The sequence below is a fragment of the Rattus norvegicus genome, chromosome 9 (genome assembly GCF_021556685.1).
Source record: "Rattus norvegicus strain SHRSP/BbbUtx chromosome 9, alternate assembly SHRSP_T2T, whole genome shotgun sequence".
NCBI lineage: Eukaryota > Metazoa > Chordata > Mammalia > Rodentia > Muridae > Rattus > Rattus norvegicus.
The window spans coordinates 56,956,736-56,974,738 of NC_141542.1; the positions used below are offsets into that span (position 1 = coordinate 56,956,736).

General features: G+C 45.6%; 1 long non-coding RNA gene across 2 annotated transcripts in view; it reads left to right on the top strand.

Annotated features, from left to right (window-relative positions):
- Window positions 1-14,566, top strand: part of LOC148003699 (uncharacterized) — a 31,634-nt gene extending 17,068 nt beyond the window's left edge. Inside the window, exons 3-4 of one of the 2 annotated variants that reach the window (XR_015629488.1) lie at window positions 243-336; window positions 12,531-13,496. This is a non-coding gene — a long non-coding RNA (uncharacterized LOC148003699). Of the gene's footprint in view, window positions 1-242; window positions 337-12,530 lie in introns of both variants that reach the window. The other variant, XR_015629487.1, reaches the window with a different exon arrangement.
- The last annotated feature ends 3,437 nt before the right edge of the window (window positions 14,567-18,003 follow it).

An 18,003-nucleotide genomic window follows, 5' to 3' on the forward strand; every position in this document is an offset into this window, starting at 1 on the left:
CATGAAATAAATAAATACATCTTTAAATATTGTATACATATGTCAAGTTATCCCAGAGAACCACAAAAGTAGTACGATTTTCTTTTCACTATTTTGTGGTACTTTGTACATATTAGGGAAGCCCTCTGTGCTGAACTATCTCCCCAGTCCAAATATGTACAATGATCCTATGACAATTGGAAAATAAACGTGAAGAACTAGAGAGGTAGGCCAGTGGTTAAGAGTATTCTTTGCTCTTCCAGAGGACTCCCATTAAGAGGATGTCTGACGCCCTCTTCTGGCCTGCAGCAGGCACCCAGACACATGGAGGCACATGGCACACAGACATCCATGAAGGTAAAACATCCACACGCATAAAATTAATTTTAATTTAAATATTTAAGTAATAATGTAATTAATTAAATAAACTAAATTATATTTATATAATGATAAAATAAATTTATAAATAAAATAAATATTTAAATTAAATAATTAAAATGAAAATAAATAACCTGTCATTAATATGAAAATATTTTCAAAGTGAACGTTACTCGGAATTTTAAAATGCTGTTTGGTGGCCAGGGAAAGCCGGAAGGTAACTGCTGCTGTTCCAGACCGGCAGGGGGTGGGGCGTGGGTGGGAGGGGGACTCCTGTTCAACCCCTAATCCAGGCTTCAAAACACTCTCTCAGTCTTCCCATCTGTTCTTTCACTGTATGTGTGTCTCAACCCCTTGGCAACTCCACAGCCTATATTTCTCCTCACGGCAGGCAGCTGGGGCCTCCTTACAGGACATGTTCAAACCCAGCTCACTTGGGGCTAGACATAGGGAGATACCTAGCTACACAGTGCTGTCAAGTGTGTTAAAATTCTCAAACCGGAGGGCTGGTGGCTTATGGTAAACTCTTGTTCCTGTTGGGGTTTAAATATCAGCTCACTTCCTGGACAAAGCACACCAAACCAACATGGTTCCACCTGGAAAGGTTTAATGAGAGAAGAGTAGAAGGAGAGAGGAAAGGCTGGCCAAGGGTATGTGGAGGGAAAGGGGGTGGGGTGGGGAGAGAAGGGACAGGGACAAAGAGGGAAAAAGGCAAGAGAACAGAGAAAGGAAGAGCAAAAAGAGAATGGGGAGGGGGCAAGCAGTCCTTTATACAGTGTAAGGCACAGCTGGCTATTGCCAGGCAACTGTGGGGTGGAGCATACCTGCCTGTTGCCAGGTAGCTGTGGGGGTGGAGTTTAGACAGATACCAACTTTTCCAGCAGGAGGGCCTGAGTTCAGAGCAGGAGCACCCTAGCCAAATAGGGCATCAGGCAGCTGTAATCTCAGCACTGGGGAAGCTGAGGTAGGAGAGCCCTGGAGTTCCTTGGAGAGACGGTCTAGCCAAATAGATGAGCCTCAGGGGAGGTCAGAAATGCAAAAAACAAAACAAAACAAAAAGGTGGGAAGGCTAAGGAGACGGCTCAGCAGTGAAGAGCACTGGACCTGGGTTCAGTTCCCAGAACCCACATGGCAGCTCACAACTGGTTCTAACTCCAATTCAAAGGGATATGGTACCTTCTTCTGACTTCTTTGGGTACCAAGTACATACATGGTACACACATGTGCTGGCAAGATACCCCTACTTTTACTATAGTAAAAGTTAAAGAAAAAATAAGGCAGAGAGTGAGGAAGATACTTGCCTTGGACTTCTGGCCTAAACACACACACACACACACACACACACACACACACACACACACACCTATTTACATACAAAGGAACAAGTACAGACTCATACACACATATGTGCACCTACCTACTTACATACACATGAACAAGTATAACAGGTACATACACACAGAGATGTATGTACACATGAGCAAATGCACACCAACCCACAGAGGGACAGACAGACAGACTTATCGAACCCACACAGGGAGATTGGCTAAATCTTCTGGGGAGACTCTAATGCTCAGCTTCCAGCCCCTGCACTCTGATTTACTCCTAAGGGCCCCTGAACTCCTATCCCACTTGATAACCTTAAGGCAGCTGCGGTCACCAGAACTCTTCCTCCCTCCTGTCTCTCAAAAGTCTTAGATGTTGAGTTTCACGGCCAGCTCAAGGTTAAGCATGGGGTTGTCTTACCGACCCATGCCTACTGCTCCGTTCTGTTTTAGAGGAAAACTATACTGGCCTGCTTCCCCCACCAACCTTGCACAGCAGACTCGAGACAAGCACAGAATCAGCGTCTTGTAATGATTTTTGCTGAAGTCGGCCTCCTCCGGGTCCTCTAATGGAGAATGTGTGTCTGCTTAGAGACTCGCAGGCTGTCCCCAAGGCGGCTCGAGTTCCTACCTGACGCTCTATCAGAGCTGCTCATCAGACGTCATCCCTGGACTGGGCTCAACTGGGGCTCTTTGGCGGGGGAAACCGGCACAACGGAGCAGCTGAGGTTTCGGGAGCCCTGGGTCCCAGGACAGAACTGAGAGCAATCCTGGATCTTATACAGATTCTCAAAAGTATTTGCATGGCTGAAAAGAAGCTTTTATTGGTCTCAAAATATGGAGGGGAGGGCTAGGAAGTCAGATTAGTGGGTAAGGATGCTTGCCACCAAGACTGATGACATGTTTGATTCCCGTGACCCATGTAGTAGATAAAAACCTTCTGAAAGCTGCCCTCTGACCTCACAATGTTCCATCATTAGCCACACACATTAAGTGTTTTTAATTTTTTTTAAAAATATAAATAGGGGCTGGGGATTTAGCTCAGTGGTAGAGCGCTTGCCTAGCAAGCACAAGGCCCTGGGTTCGGTCCCCAGCTCCGAAAAAAAAGAAAAAGAAAAAAAATATAAATAGAAGAATGGCAAAAATAAAATCTTAGTAATTTCATTTCTGTTGAGGGAGGATGGAACCCAGAGACCCCATTTCTTCCAGGCAAGCGATCTACCACTGAGGTATACATTGACAATTCAATTAATAGTCGTTATGGTTACTCTGATAGCAGATTATAGCATCTTTGGCACTCTTTAAAATTGCAAAATGGCGTTCTGTGTGGGTTGTCAACTGCTTGACAGTACCTTGTGTCATGTTGAAAGAGCCAGAGTTGGGGTCAATCTAAGGCCAGTGGGAAAGTTCCACCAAAAACCTCCAAGCACAAAGACCCCTCCCTTCCAGGGAGTAGTTAGTTCCCAGAGCAACTGCAAACCAAAATATCAAACAAAGCTACCTGTGACTCCCAACTGACCTTCTCCTGACCCCCAACCGTCCCCCCTGGAAAGTCTAGAATGGTCCACTGATCCCGAGTCAACTTGGAGGTCACTTTGCCCCATAAATAATACCCCGCGTAGTTACCAATTGTTTGAATTCTGCTCCAATTGTTTGTAAGGTATATAATTCCCTGTCAGAGTCTTCTTGGGGTCGTCTCCCCTTGAAGTGGGAGGACCCTGACATGACAGAATTAAACTCCTCTTGCTATTGCATCAATCACTGCCTCAGTGAGTCTCATTCAATAGATCCTGGAAGAGGTTCAACTCGGACCTCACAATGTGGCAGAGAGAGACCCAGACCTACACGAAAGTATTCAGGTCTGCCGTCCCTCCATCCTTCAGACTCTGCCAGGACAGACCATGTATCTAGTCTTGGCCCCCCCCATGTACTGTAGCTCTGCCTTCATGCAAACCTGGGGTGTCTTCTTCAACGGTATACTCTGACATCTGTCTTTGTCCAGCTCTAAGTTCCAAGGCACATCAAGCTCTTGATTCTCCCCTTTCACTTAATCCTGGTTGAATAGGATTTGTTACTTGTGTTAAGACAGGAATCCCAGCCTCTTGGTCCTCTTCTTCCTTTGACAGCTGGCTGGTCTGTTAATTGGCTGCAGAAAGCAGCCAGCCTTTGTGGTACATGCCTGTAATCTCAGTAATCGAGAGACCGAGATAAGAGTTTGAAAGCCAAGTGAGACCATGTTTCAAAAAGCCAAAACAAACAAACCACAACACACCTGAAGCAGTAAGTCATCCCGGGGCCGAGTGGATGTCTCTGACAGTTTACCACAGAAGCGTGAGAATCCAAGTTTGGAACTCCAGCTCCTAAGTATCGTCTTGATCTAGTCAGTAGCTTGTTGGATGAAGCAACCAACACTTTGCTCTGGGCTAAAACTGGGTCTGCCTTGTGCGGGCAACACTGTAGTACTCTTAAAACCTCCATGGCCCAGCATGGCAGAAATCAAAACCATCCCGGGCAATTCTGATGGCAAGCCACTGAGGAGCTTAGGAGAGGGGCAGACATGGAGGGGGGGTACTGAGTGGCTGAAGGCAACCTCAGAGCAGCTCATTAATGGACTAGGGCCTGGAGCTGCTCAGCGTCCTCGCTGAGAAGATGGTGCACTATTGGATACTGAACGTCTCAGGTTATTTCCATCTGTGATTTCTACTCTGATGAAACACGAGACAAGCAGATGGTGCTGTGGTATCAAATAAGCTAGAAGTCACATGTGACAGTAGAAAACAAAGTCTCACAGTCTGGTATGTAATATTTATTGTGATGGTTTGTATATGCTTGGTCCAGAGAGTAGCACTATTAGGAGATGTGGCCTTGTTAGAGTAGGTGTGTCATTGGGGAGGGGGGCTTTAAGACCCTCATCCTAGCTGCCTGGAAGTCAGTATTCAGCTAGCAGCCTTCAGATGAAGATGTAGAACTCTCAGCTTCTCCTGCACCATACCTGCCTGGATGCTATCATGTTCCCACCTTGATGATAATGGACCGAACATCTGAAACTATAAGCCAGCCCCAATTAAATGTTGTCCTTATAAGAGTTACCTTGGTCATGGTGTCTGTTCACAGCGGTAAAATCCTAACTAAAACATATATATCCCCTAACATTTTTTTAAAATCTATTCTCGGGGTTGGGGATTTAGCTCAGTGGTAGAGCGCTTGCCTAGGAAGCGCAAGGCCCTGGGTTCAATCCCTAGCTCTGAAAAAAGAAAAAAAAAAAAACTAAAATCTATTCTCATTTGTGTGTGTGTGTGTGTGTATGTGTGTGTGTGTGTGTGTGTGTGTGTGTGTGTGTGTGTGTGTACACACTGGCTGGTTCTGTGTGTCAACTTGATACAAACTGGAGTTATCACATTAAAAGGAGTCTCAGTTGAGGAAATGCCTCCATGAGATACAGCTGTAAGGCATTTTCTCCACTAGTTATCAAGGGGGGAGGACCCAGCCCATTGTGGGTGGTGCCGTCCCTGGGCTGGTGGTCCTGGGTTCTATGAGAAAGCAAGCTGAGCAAGACAGGGGAAGCAAGCCAGTAAGTAACATCCCTCCATGGCCTCTGCATCAGCTCCTGCTTCCTGACCTGCTTGAGTTCCAGTCCTGACTTCCTTTGGTGAGGAACAGCAACATAGAAGTGTAAGCTGAATAAACCCTTTCCTCCCCAACTTGCTTCTTGTTCACGATGTTTGTGCAGGAATAGAAACCCTGACTGAGACAATATATATATATATATATATATATATATATATATATATATATATATATATATATATATATATATATGTGAAAGGACGCATTCCGTGGAGACAGGGGAGGCCATGGGTGGTTGTGAGCTGGCATGGGTGCTGGGAACTGAAATCTGGAAGTGCGGCATTGACTTTCATGTGCTGAGCCTTCTCTCCAGTCCTGCCTCAGAGGCCTGTGGGAAGGGAGAAACACAACTGTGTCCTGTGAACAAGGGCTATTACCCTAGAAGTTAAATGACAGTCCTGTGGGAAAGGTTTGCCCGGAGCAAACAAGCCAAACTTCCTTGGTTTCTCCCCACAGGGGATTAATGCTTCTCTTCAAAGTCTACTATACTGACTTCGAGACAGCTGATGTAGGCAACTCTGGATTAATCATTTGACACTTTTTAAATGATTGGTGTTTTTTTTTTCTTTTGCAATTTTTCCCCCTGAGTTGAAACTCACTCTGTAGCTCAAACTATCTCAGAGTTTGTTCTATAGCCCAGGTCAACATCTAAACCGTAGTGACTCTCCTGCCTCAGCTTCTCAAGTTTATAGTATGGGCAAGAGGCATAACTGGCTAAAATTTTAACATTGTTTTTGTTGGTGGTGGCCTTTTTTCCCGCCTGTTTGGTTGTTTTTTTTTTTTAAACACATTCTTTTTTTTTAAGATTTATTTATTATATAAGTACACTGTAACTGTCTTCAGATACACCAGAAGAGAGGATCGGATCCCATTACAGATGGTTGTGAGCCACCATGTGGTTGCTGGGAATTGAACTCAGGACCTGTGAAAGAGCAGTCAGTGCTCTTAACCACTGAGCCATCTCTCCCACCCTTAGTGTTTATTTTTTTTCCCTGCATGTACATGAAGCACATGCATGATTGGCACCTGCAGATGTCAGAAGAGGGCACTGAATCCCCTGGAACTAGTTACAACCATATGTGAGCCACCATGTGGATGCTGTGAACCAAATCTGTGTCCTCTACAGGAGAAACAGATGCTCCAAGTGTTGAGTCATCTCCCTGGCCCTTTGGACTTCCTTGGTAGAGCATAAAGATCCTATTCCACAGGGCTATAAAGAGCCTATCTATAATAAAAAAAGATACAGCTCCTCATGTTCAAAGTAAAGGATTTACAATATGCCTTTCTGGGCCGAGGGGCCGGCAGTGAAGGAAGTGGTTTATTCTGGCTGTTGCAAGAATGAAACCGCCCATGCCTGAGCAATGCCCGAGGCAAATGAAAGGAGAAAAGTTCCCAGGGGCAGGTAGACCGCCGATCTGGAACCTTCCCGCCTTGGGAGGAAGGCTGGACAGATGTACGAGCTTAGTCATAAGGGGAAGAAGAACCTTGGAAATCAGGGTCAGCCCTTTCGGGGGAGCACAAAAGGTCAGAGAGATTTCAGAAGACGGCGGAACTTCACTGTGCCTTTCCCATGAACGTTGGGTTCAGTTCAGCACGGCCCAGCCCTGCCGATCCCCCAGAGACACTGTGGTGGTTTACAGGGTTTCTCCGTGTAGCCCTGGCTGTACTGGAACTCGCTCTGTAGACCAGGCTGGCCTCCAACTCAGAGATCCTCCTGCCTCTGCCTCCTGATTGCTGGGACTAAGGGTGCGTGCCACCACACACGGATCAGCTTGAATTATGAATCCAGGTTTTCTGTCTCAAACAAACAAACAAACAAATAAATGTAAACCAAGTTTCACACATGATTCCGTCAGTAAATTATTGCAAAAGAGGAGCTTACAACTTCTGAATCAGCGTGTGCTTGATTAGGTTGGGGAGGTATTAGCGTGGCTGATTTCGGGATTGGTTAGGAAGCACAGACTATGTTACAGCACAAGAACCCAGTCCTTCCAGATCCTCTTTAGAATCCAGTGAGTCTGTGGGCCTTTCCCCCTCATATGACTACTCCCCCTGGTCCATGAACACTCCCAGTAGACCAGTAAGGGAGAGAAAGAATGAAGGATCTCAGATGGGGAGGGCTTTGGGGCTAGACAATATGAATCGAAGTTTCCAGAGGAAAAGAAGTCTATGCTTTTGTTAAAGAGTCTACGAGATAAATCAACTGATTAGAATATTGTAATTGTGGAGAGTCAGAATGCTGCAGATCCAAAGCCAAATTATCCTGGGCTGTCTCTGGTCTGTTACTAGTCGTTCCTTGTCAGCTCTGTGTGATCTGACATCTTTGTGTCTGTGAGTGACACCTTTTAGAAAGTGTCAACTCAGGAGAGTAATAGTTTCCATCCATGCATCCATCCATCCATCAAACAAACAAACAAACAAACAAACAAACAAACAAAAAACCCAAAGAATTTCATTTCTAGCATCTGAGACCTGTTACAGGTTTTCTGTTTGCTGGCCCCATTACCTCCACCCCAATCCCACCCCTGCCAATGTATTTGAAAGACAATGCTTTGACTTACAACTCCTGTTTGTTTCATAACTATGAAAACTTCATGGAACTGTTTTCACACCGAGCATGCTATTTAGGGCAACCGGAAAACACGTTTCCCACACAGAGTCATGGCAGGGGGCTGGAGGTTAGCTTAGTCTCACTCCCTTTAAGGTGGCAGCTGTATTTGCCTCTACAACCAGACCTCCCACACACACACTCTTCTGCTGGGATTGTCCCCAAATTGCAGTGTTTCCGCATTTGATTTTCTTATTCTGTATGGCGCAAAAGAGATAATAATTCAACAGGAACCATACTTCAAATCCTGAACTGGGACCTTGTCCTCAGCTAGCAACTTGGCTTGACATTGGCAGCTTCCAATCTTGCCACCACACAGGAAAAGTGACAGACATTATCGTAATCTTTGGTACTAAGCTAGGGTGCTTGGTAACTGGACTTGATAACATTCCAGTTGGTGATATTTCCTGCTGCGATGCATAGTTTTTATGTCAACTTGACAAGAGCTGGAGTCACCCGAGTGGAGGGGAATCTCAATTAAGAAGCGTGCCTAAATGCTGGGCATGGTGACAAATATTTTGTCTCAGCACTTGAGAAGCAGAGGCAGGGGGGTCTCTGTGAGTTCCAGGACAGCCAAAGATACAGTGGTAGGGTCCAGGAGTTGCCTCACAAACCACAGGAGCTCTGACTTCAGTCAGACAAGGATGGCTTATTGAGCATACGCCCCAGGACTGGTTGACCAGGGCCATGGTCCAGATTCGGGAACTGAACCATGACTCTGAGATCCTACAGGATTTTTAAGCCTAAAGTCTACAAACATATATGCCAAGTTAGCTCATCAATCAGGATATAGGGATAGGGGATTTCCTTAGGAATGTGTCTTTGTTGTACACTTATCCTTCTCCCATTGGTTGGGATATTCAACTGTGGCAGAGGACTTGCCTTGTCTAATGTTCATGTCTTAACTTGTCAACCAGGATGTCAGTTACCTACATGCATGTCTCTTTCTGCCAAGTAGGACGTCAGTTTCCAGGGAGGTCTTGGGAACTTAAACTTTACTTGACCACTACTCAAAATAGCTTCTTATATGGGTGCAGGTGTCTCTTTTGTTGGGGTCCACCCAGGGGTACCTTATACCATAAAAGTCCATACACAAACAAACACAGGACGTGCTGCTGGGTGGTTGGTGTGGGTCCAAGCTTACTGTGGGCCTCTAACTAACTTCTATTGGGACTGGTTTCCAAGGACACAGACCATAACAGACTATGTAATCAATCCTGGCACTAGAAAGCTTCCTAGTAACAGCAGAAACATATAAAAAGGTTTCCTTTTAATGGCAGGCTAGCCAGGTAACAGTCACCTAGGCCTTAACATTCCATCTAGGCCTTAATGTTTACCTAGGTCCTAACAGGTTGTGCAGATGCATAGTTTGGGCTGAGACCAGAGCATTTCCTTCTCTGTTCTAACTATCCCCAGGCCTGAGAGCTTCTAGCCTCCATACAATCTAATCTTCCAAGTGACTGATTCAGTCTGGCTCCTCTCAGCTTCTGACTAAATTGCTGTGCCTGGCTTCATACTAACTTTGGCGATTTGTTCTAATCTTCTGGCTTCTTCTTATTCTTTGGTTCGTTCTGTCTAGCTTCTGATCCTACATCATTTTTATGCCTAAAATCTACAAACATATATGCCAAGTTAGTCCACCTGTGTCTAGCTTGCTCTCTCTGCACCCTGTCTCTGTAAAACTGTCCTGGTAAAACTGCCTCACAAATACCACACCACCTTTTTCTCCCTATGCTGCTCTAGAATAACCTCTCGTTAAGTGCTGTTTTCATGAGAGTTGGGCATATTCTATATCTGACTCATTCTATCAAGTCTTTATCTGATTCATCACTTTGTCTGTCCCTCAATTAGACATCACTTTCAAACATGGCTGCTTCCTTCTACAACTTTACCTTCATTATATGGATTAAAGATGTGTCCTGGGGCATGTCTATATTCCAGCCAGATCACACAGACCTAGAAGGTCTTTGGATATGATCCCTTGCCAGAGCAGCCATGTTGCTGGATTTAAAATTCTCTACAAAGAATAAGATCGGGCTATAGGCAGGCCTGTAGGACATTTTCCTAATTATATTGATTGTTGGAGGATAAACCAGCCCTTGAGGGTTGGGACACCCCTGAGGACTTGGTCATGAATTTCATTTTTTTTATTAAAAATAGAAAAATGGTTGAGCAAGCTATGAGAAGCAAGGCCAGTGAGCAGCACCCCTCCATGGCTTCTGTGTCAGCTCCTCCCCTGTTTGAGTTCCTGACCTGACTTCCTTCAATGATAGACTCTGATGAGGATGTATAAGCTCAAATAAACCCTTTCCTCCCCGAGCTGTTCTTGGTTATGGTGTTTCAACACAGCAACAGAAACCATAACTAAGACTCTAACCAAGCTACCTACCTAGGATGGATTAGTGGATCCTCTTTCTGGATGCACTGTGGTCTTTCAGCAGGAAAGGGGTTGAGATGCACAATTGGGTAGCTGTTTAGATGGCTCCAGGACTGGCATACACATCCACAGAAGTCACGTGGAAAAGTTATAGCAGTCCATTGAAGCTGGAAATCTCAATGATACCAAGAAGAACATCACTTTTGCCAACATTGTGCTTGCCTTGCTAGCAAGGGCCTGAAACAACTCAGGAGGCCACGTGGACACAGTCTCAACCAAGACAGAATCAGAGGGGAGCGAGAGGGCATGACTCTAACTGACCACTGAAAATCGGGTCAGTGAGACAGGAATGTAAAAGTGGGGCTTTGTGCATCCAGGGGCCAGACAGAACCCAGAAAAATGGAAACAGCCAATTTAGTCACGGGTCCAGCCTGAATATATTACTATCATTCACTGTCTGGACATGTAGTAAAAATACAGAGGGAAAGGTAATGCTAGTGGTAAATCTTGATGTTTTCCCAGAAAGATACATAGATCTTTATGCGGTTGGGAACTCAGGAGACGGCAAGTGATCTGTGCTCTAATGACATCTGCAAATAGCACTGAAAGATGTTAATATTTTACACAGGAAAATCGATCGCTCTGGGCTGAGAGCACCTGATTGCTATTATGTTTCATTATACCCACTGGGAGCACCTGATTGCTACTATGTTTCATTATAGTGTATTTAAAGCCTTTGCGCATCAAGTGGGATTAGCTAACGTGGCGCCTGCTATTGGGCATGGTGTGGCAAAAGGGGGGGGGGCGGAGAGATAAAAATAGAAAGGACCATGTGTATGCCTGGAACCAGAGGGCTTGGGAAGGTCTGCCAGTCTGAAATGAGCCTGGGCCAGCCAGGCACAAGTTCAGCCTGCTTGCCTGAGGCCCATATGCCTCTCCAACAGGCTCCTGCCAACTAAGCTGTAGCTGCAGGTGACCTGGGTTCTGCCTGCCAAAGGTGGCTGTCAACAGAGCTGCCCCAATGTAGGGCCAGATCATAGCATCTAGGCAGGCATGAAGGCACTTAACCCTGCATAAGTCATGCCCCCAACCCCTAGCTCCCTTCCTCCAGGAGCTACCCTAACATCACTTTCAAGATCCTCCAGAAGAGAACATGATCCAGGATAGGAGCTGTTCCCTGCTGGCTGGCTGCCAGTATTTTCAGCACCCGATTTCTTGTTACCCAGGAGATGAACATCAGAAGCTAGGGGAAGCCATTGTTGTAGACCGAGCCCTTGTGCTGAGCCCCATCATGTCAGACCAAGCCAACATGGAGCTGCTTGTGCTAACTTTCACCCCATCGAGTTGAACTGTCAAGGAAGCAGTTCCCCAAATAGATTAGTTTTCCCAAATAGTTTCTATGCAAAAAAGGACACCATCATTTAGACAAAGTAGTAGAAGGGTGCAGAATGGGACTGGGGTGGGGTGGGGTGGGACGGGGTTAAAAGAGTGGGGTACTGAGATGAGAGGATCAGACAGGGACAGGGAGACAAGAAGGGGACAGGGAAGGGAATGTGGGGAGGGACAGATATAAGACTAAGGGTCATTTGAGATATAGAACCCTAAAACAGTGGAAGCTTCCTATGGTGTATACAACATGAAGGATATCCGAATGCAACTGTCAAGTAACGGGGGATATGGAGCCCCAATTGGACATCCCTTGTCACCAAATGAAGCATCCAGTCCTGGGAATGGGTTACATCTAATCGAGTTATTGGCCAAAGGGGTCCTGTGGGAACCTCCAAACAACCCAGGCTGTGGCCAAGACTCCGCATAAACTGGCAATAAAGCAACACTTAACACAGTTCATTGAACACAAAGAAGTTGAGCTGGGCCTACCTAGAGCCTTTGCCTCCTAGGGATGAATGTTCATGGGCAAGTACTCTGAATGCTACCAAAAGGAAAAAAAGGTAAACAGCAGGCTTACCAGATAGAAACCCTTTACTGTACAAGAGTGATCTGCCTGCAAGATGTGCTGGTGCAATTGTGACACAAAGCTTGTGAAAGTGACTAACCACTCTATGATTAGATTTAAAGCTTACTCCATGAGATAGAAATTCATACCCAATGCTGCTTGGGCGACCAAGCATGGGAGACTAGATAGGCCAGGGGACACAGGGGAAATCCAAATACCATTACTCTGCTAAAGAAACATAGTAATAAAATGACTCCTAGTAACATTCTGCTACATTCATAGATTACACCGTGCCCAGCCATCACCAGAGAAGCGCCCTCCTGCAGCAGATGGAAATAAATACAGAGACCCACAGACAGACAATACTCAGATCGAGTGACCTTGGAAAACTCAGCCCCAAGTGGATGTCACCATCAAGTCCCTCCCCTCAGGGGTCAGGAAACTGCAGAAGAAGAGGCAGAAAGAGTGTAGGAGCCAGAGGGGATGGAGGATACCAGGAAGTCAAGGCTTTCTAGACACAACAGGGCTGACACACAGGAACTCACAGACAGAGGCAGGATGCACAGAACCTGCATGGGTCTGCACCAGATTGGATCCTGGAGTTGAAAGAAGTGGACAGATTCCCCCATCTTTAACCCAGAAGCAATTTCAAACTGACAGCCATCTGCATGAGAAAAACGTGTTTTCTCCAAAGGAATCTCACTGGGGAAACACACTATGCTTCGGGGCAGGCTACATGCCAACAGAAAGCAAACTCAGTGACACCTTTGGTGACTTTGTTTTTATGTCTCATAATATTAAGTCAGAGTTTATTGTTGTTGCTGTACTTTTGTACCCATTATAGCTTCTGGCTTGAATGTTTATAGGATTCCTGACCATCTGAACATGTGTGTCTCTGTGTCCCTGACCATGTGAATATGTGTGTCCCTGTGTCTGTGTGCATTTCCTGTGATTTTTCTTTGGTTCTTTTCTTTTTCTTGTTTGGTTGTTTTTGTTTTTGTTTTCCATATTTTGATTTTCTTTTCTTTCTTTTTTTCTTTTTTTTCTTTTTCTTTGTCTCATTTTATTATGTTATTATTCCTTGATCCCTGTTTGTTTCCTGAGGAGAGACAGAAAAGGTGTGGATCTGGATAAGGATGGGGTGGGGGGTGGGGGACTAGCAGGAGTTGGGGGAGGGGAGAAACCATAATCAGAATATATTGTATAAAAAAACTATTTTCAATAAAAGAAAAAAATAATCAGTTTTCCAGAAAACTGGAGATTCCTGTTTACCCAAGTCAGCCTAATATGGAAGTCCTTTGCTTTACCCTTAAAAAAAAAAATCTGAAGTAATTTGATGTTCATTAATCATTATTACTCTTTCCATTGTCTCTGTTCTCGTTATACAAGCCCTACTGTTCTCCCATAAGCTCCTGGGAACTTTCTGTCTTTTACACAGTGGAGGTTGCTACAACCTGTTAATCATACAGACAGACCAAGACAGACACAGACACATATGTAGACACAAACAGATAGACACACACACACAGAAAGACAGAGACAGAGAGAGGACTATGTTATTAGAAGGGAGGTGTATTTGTCCCTAGTTCTGGAGATTCAAGATCATGGGATTAGAAGTGGCTTCGTGGGGCTGGGGATTTAGCTCAGTGGTAGAGCGCTTACCTAGGAAGCACAAGGCCCTGGGTTTGGTCCCCAGCTCCGAAAAAAAAAAAAAGAACAAAAAAAAAAAAAAAAGAACCAAAGAAGTGGCTTCGTGTTAGTGACCACCTAAGGTAGTTAGCTTTCTGTCACCATAACAAAAACCTATGACAACCAACTCATAAAGAAGAAAAAAGGGGGTTGGAGAGATAGATGGCTGGCAGTTGTTAAGAGAATCTACATGGCAGCTCACAACCATCTGTAACTCCAGTTCCAGGGGATACAAACACCCTCTTCTAGTCTCCATAGGCTGTGCATGCACATGGACATACACATAGGTAAAACACTCACTGTGGTGGTTTGAATATTCTTGGCCCATGAGAGGTGGCACTTTAAGGAGGTGTGGCCTTGTTGGAATAGATGTGGCCTTATTGGAGGAAGTATGCCACCTGGTAGGTGGGCTTTAAGGTCCTATGTTCAAGCTCCACTTAGTGGAGCTTCTCCTGGCTTCCTGCAGCAAACAATCTCCTCACCACTGGCTTTGGATCAAGATGTTGAACTCTCAGCTCCTTTTCCAGCACCATGTCTGCCTGGATGTTGCCATGCTTCCCGCCATGATGATAATGGACTAAACCTTTGACACTCTAAGCCAACCCCGATTAAATGTTTGCTTTTATGAGAGATACCTTGGTCATGGTCTCCTTCCACAGCAATGAAACCCTAAGACACTCATGTACATAAAATAAGAGAGAGAGAGAGAGAGAGAGAGAGAGAGAGAGAGAGAGAGAGAGAGAGAGAGAAGGGATTGCTTTGATTCATATTTTTAAGATTCTAGGATTGGGGATTTAGCTCAGTGGTAGAGCGCTTGCCTAGCAAGGGCAAGGCCCTGGGTTCGGTCCCCAGCTCTGAAAAAAAGAAAAAGAAAAAAAAAGATTCTAATCTGTGCTCAGTTGGCCTTCTTGTTTACAGGTTTGTTCAGGATAGCCTGGCGCTGTAGGAACATACCAATGTACACTACCATCCCCTCTCCATGGCTGAGAAGCAAGAAGGAGAATATGAGGAAACCAGGGTCTCACAGTTCCTTCACGGCACACTCCTAATGACTTGAAGGCTTCCTGTTGGTCTCTTCTAGAATGTACCACCCATTCCTAGTAAGCAGCCCTTGGCACTCATTGAGGCACCAGGAAGCTGAAGTCATGGGAACACAGGTGAGAAAATCCACTGGTCTGGGCTTGATCCTTTATAACCCATCTCTACAGAACTTAATCAGGGTTCCGGAACTGCTTTCATCCAGGGAACGTGTTCTCAGTGGGCTCCATCTCTGTTTCTTGATAGCACCACACATGCAAACCATAGCCCAAGCCAACTGGAGCTGTAACTAAAAGTGCAGTTCTGGCTTTCAATCGCTGAGCTGCTCTGAAGAACTCAGGTGCAAGGTATTTAAGTCTCAAAGACTTTCAGAAAAAAATTTGTATTTTTGCTATGTGATCATTATATAAGTGGTGATCCAGCTAATGCAGGAGAAAATTTCAAAGATGATGACAGTGATGGTGGGGGGTAGGGGTGGGGTACCATGTGCTTCATCTCCTAAGAGAAGAGGGGGAGGAGGGTTGGGAACACACTGGGGTTCTGATCTGTGGGAGGCACTTGATTTCTACAGAAGAAACACTCTGCCTGGGGAGATGGGGTGAAGACCTTCCATATGCTTCTCTCTTCTCTCACGGAAAGTTCACAAATTGCTCCCCATTCTAGGCATAGCTTTCAGTGTGTGCAGCTTTAATGTGCTGAGCATTTTTGAGAGAAGCCAAAGAGGACTCAGAACCAAGATCTGTCCAGTTCTCCCTTGCTCCCCACTCACTGAGGATTCCAAGGCAGTTCTAAAACCCGGAAACACCACCCCCACCTCACCTTTCTCTGTAGGAGCTCACTCTCCCATTTTGCTGGCTGGTTTATGTCAACTGGACACAAGCTAGAGTCATCTGAGAGGAGGAAGCCTCAACTGAGAAAAGGCATCCATAAAATGGGCTGTGCACAAGACTGTAGAGCATTTTCTTAATTAGTGATTGGTGGGGAAGGGCCAAGTCCATTGTGGGTGGAGCCACCCCTAGGCTGATAGTCCTGGGTTCTATGAATGCAGGCTGAACAAGCCAGTAAGCAGCACCCCTTCATGGAATCTGCATCAGCTCCTGCCTCCAGGAGGTGTGAGCCAAATAAACCCTTTCCTCCCCGTTACTTTGATTGTGGTATTTCATCACAGCAATAGTAACCCTAACTGAGACACCAGCCACAAATAAAGACACCACCCTGTGTGACAGTAGGTTATGAAGCCTTCATTCCAGAGAAGCCTGGGGCTATTCAAGGTAGATGGAAAGACAACATAGAGAGCCAAGAAGGAGCTTTCAGTTCCAGGAACTCTGAGCCTTGCATGTTGACCTCACCAAACATCCCCATCCCTCTGACAATATTGCTCAGAAAAACAAACTTCCACCTCAGACTACAGCTCAAGAGAGCAGAAGAGGAGAAACTGACCCCAGAGGTTGGATTTTCTTAGTCACACACAAATATAATTAATCCATCTCAAACTCAAACTCAAACTCATACTCCTGACTCAGCCTTTCCAGTAGCTGGGATTGCAGTCCATGCCATCCTGCCCACTTAAATTCATCTTTCATAGTTGTTATGGTATATCTGAAGAATTTCTTCTTTCTGGTAGCAAAGAAGAAAGGAGTAAAGTCCCCTGCTTTGCTAGGATAATGCAATTTAATTCTGCCTTTCCCTGATAAATTCTCAGCCCACATGAAATATCCCAGGAAGGTTTAACCCCAAAGAGACATCCACTTTTGACTTCACATCAAACATAACTGCCACATAAGAAAATAGAATTTTACGTGTGGTACATCCTGGGAAAGACCCCATTCGATTTACATCTCACGAGGTTCACAGAACACTGATGGAGGGTTTCCGCTTAGCAACTGGGGTGCACTGTGAGGCAGGTCTCTGCTTTCTGTTCTGGGAATTGTAGTACAGTAAGGTCAGAAGAAATGGATGCTGAGATGTGTGTGCATCCTGTTCCTCCAGGGCAGGTGTGAGGCAAGCCTAGTGCTCAGCGTGAGCGATGTGTGCTCCCCAAATTCGGACTGGGGTGCACTACATTGCCAGTGTTGCCTACCCTCTGCATACTGGCAGTGGAACCCAAATGCTCCTGCTCCTCTGGTTGCTGCTGGGGTTGAGACCGGTTAACCAGGCGTCTCTCATCTGTGATCCGGTACCCTCCCTCTGACCAGGATTCATCCAGATGCCTCAGACCCATCACAGATCTCTCCAGGGAAACAAGCATTAAAATGGAGCACCATTCTCCAGGCTCTCCTCCCTCCTAATGGAGCAGCCAGAGGCCCACACGTTCCTGTGGTAAGGAACGAAGGCTTCCCTAGAGGCAAAGCCAGAGAAGCTACAGCACTTCTGTGCCTGCCCACTGAGGTGACTACCAGGCACTTGATATTATCCTGCTCTGTCTTACCTGTGAAACATCCCCAGTCCAAAAATCTGAAATTCAAAGTGCTTCAGAACCTAGCAGTTTCAAGGATTGACATGACTCCACAGGTGGACAACTCCGCACCCCACTTATGTGACAGGTGGCCCTCAAAACATGGGAGAGGGGGGTCTGAGAACATTTCATAAAATTATGGCAATGGGGAGGGGCATATATGAAACATAGAAGCCTGTGTGCATAGGCACACCACACAGTGGGATTCATACTTCTCTTTTGTTATAGGGAACCTACCAGATATGGCCAGTCTGACACAGTTTATAGTCAATTAAGTCTTTATTTCATCTGGCTGGGCCTACACTCAGTTATTTGAGACCCAAGTGTAGCCCTGACCATTAGGCTAAAGAGTTTTTAAAAGCAAAACACTACATCTGCCAAGTATTTCACTTGGCAGCTCCAAGGGGAGGTGTGCACAAGCAGGCAGTTAACAGAGGCTGAGTTAGCCTGGCCTCCTGTCCTTGGGCCCTAGAATAGAGTTGGCTCCCAAGCCACAGGATCAAGGGATCTAATTAAACACTTTGTTTACTGAGGCAAAACTTTATACTGTGTAGCTAGCTTGGCCTCAAACTG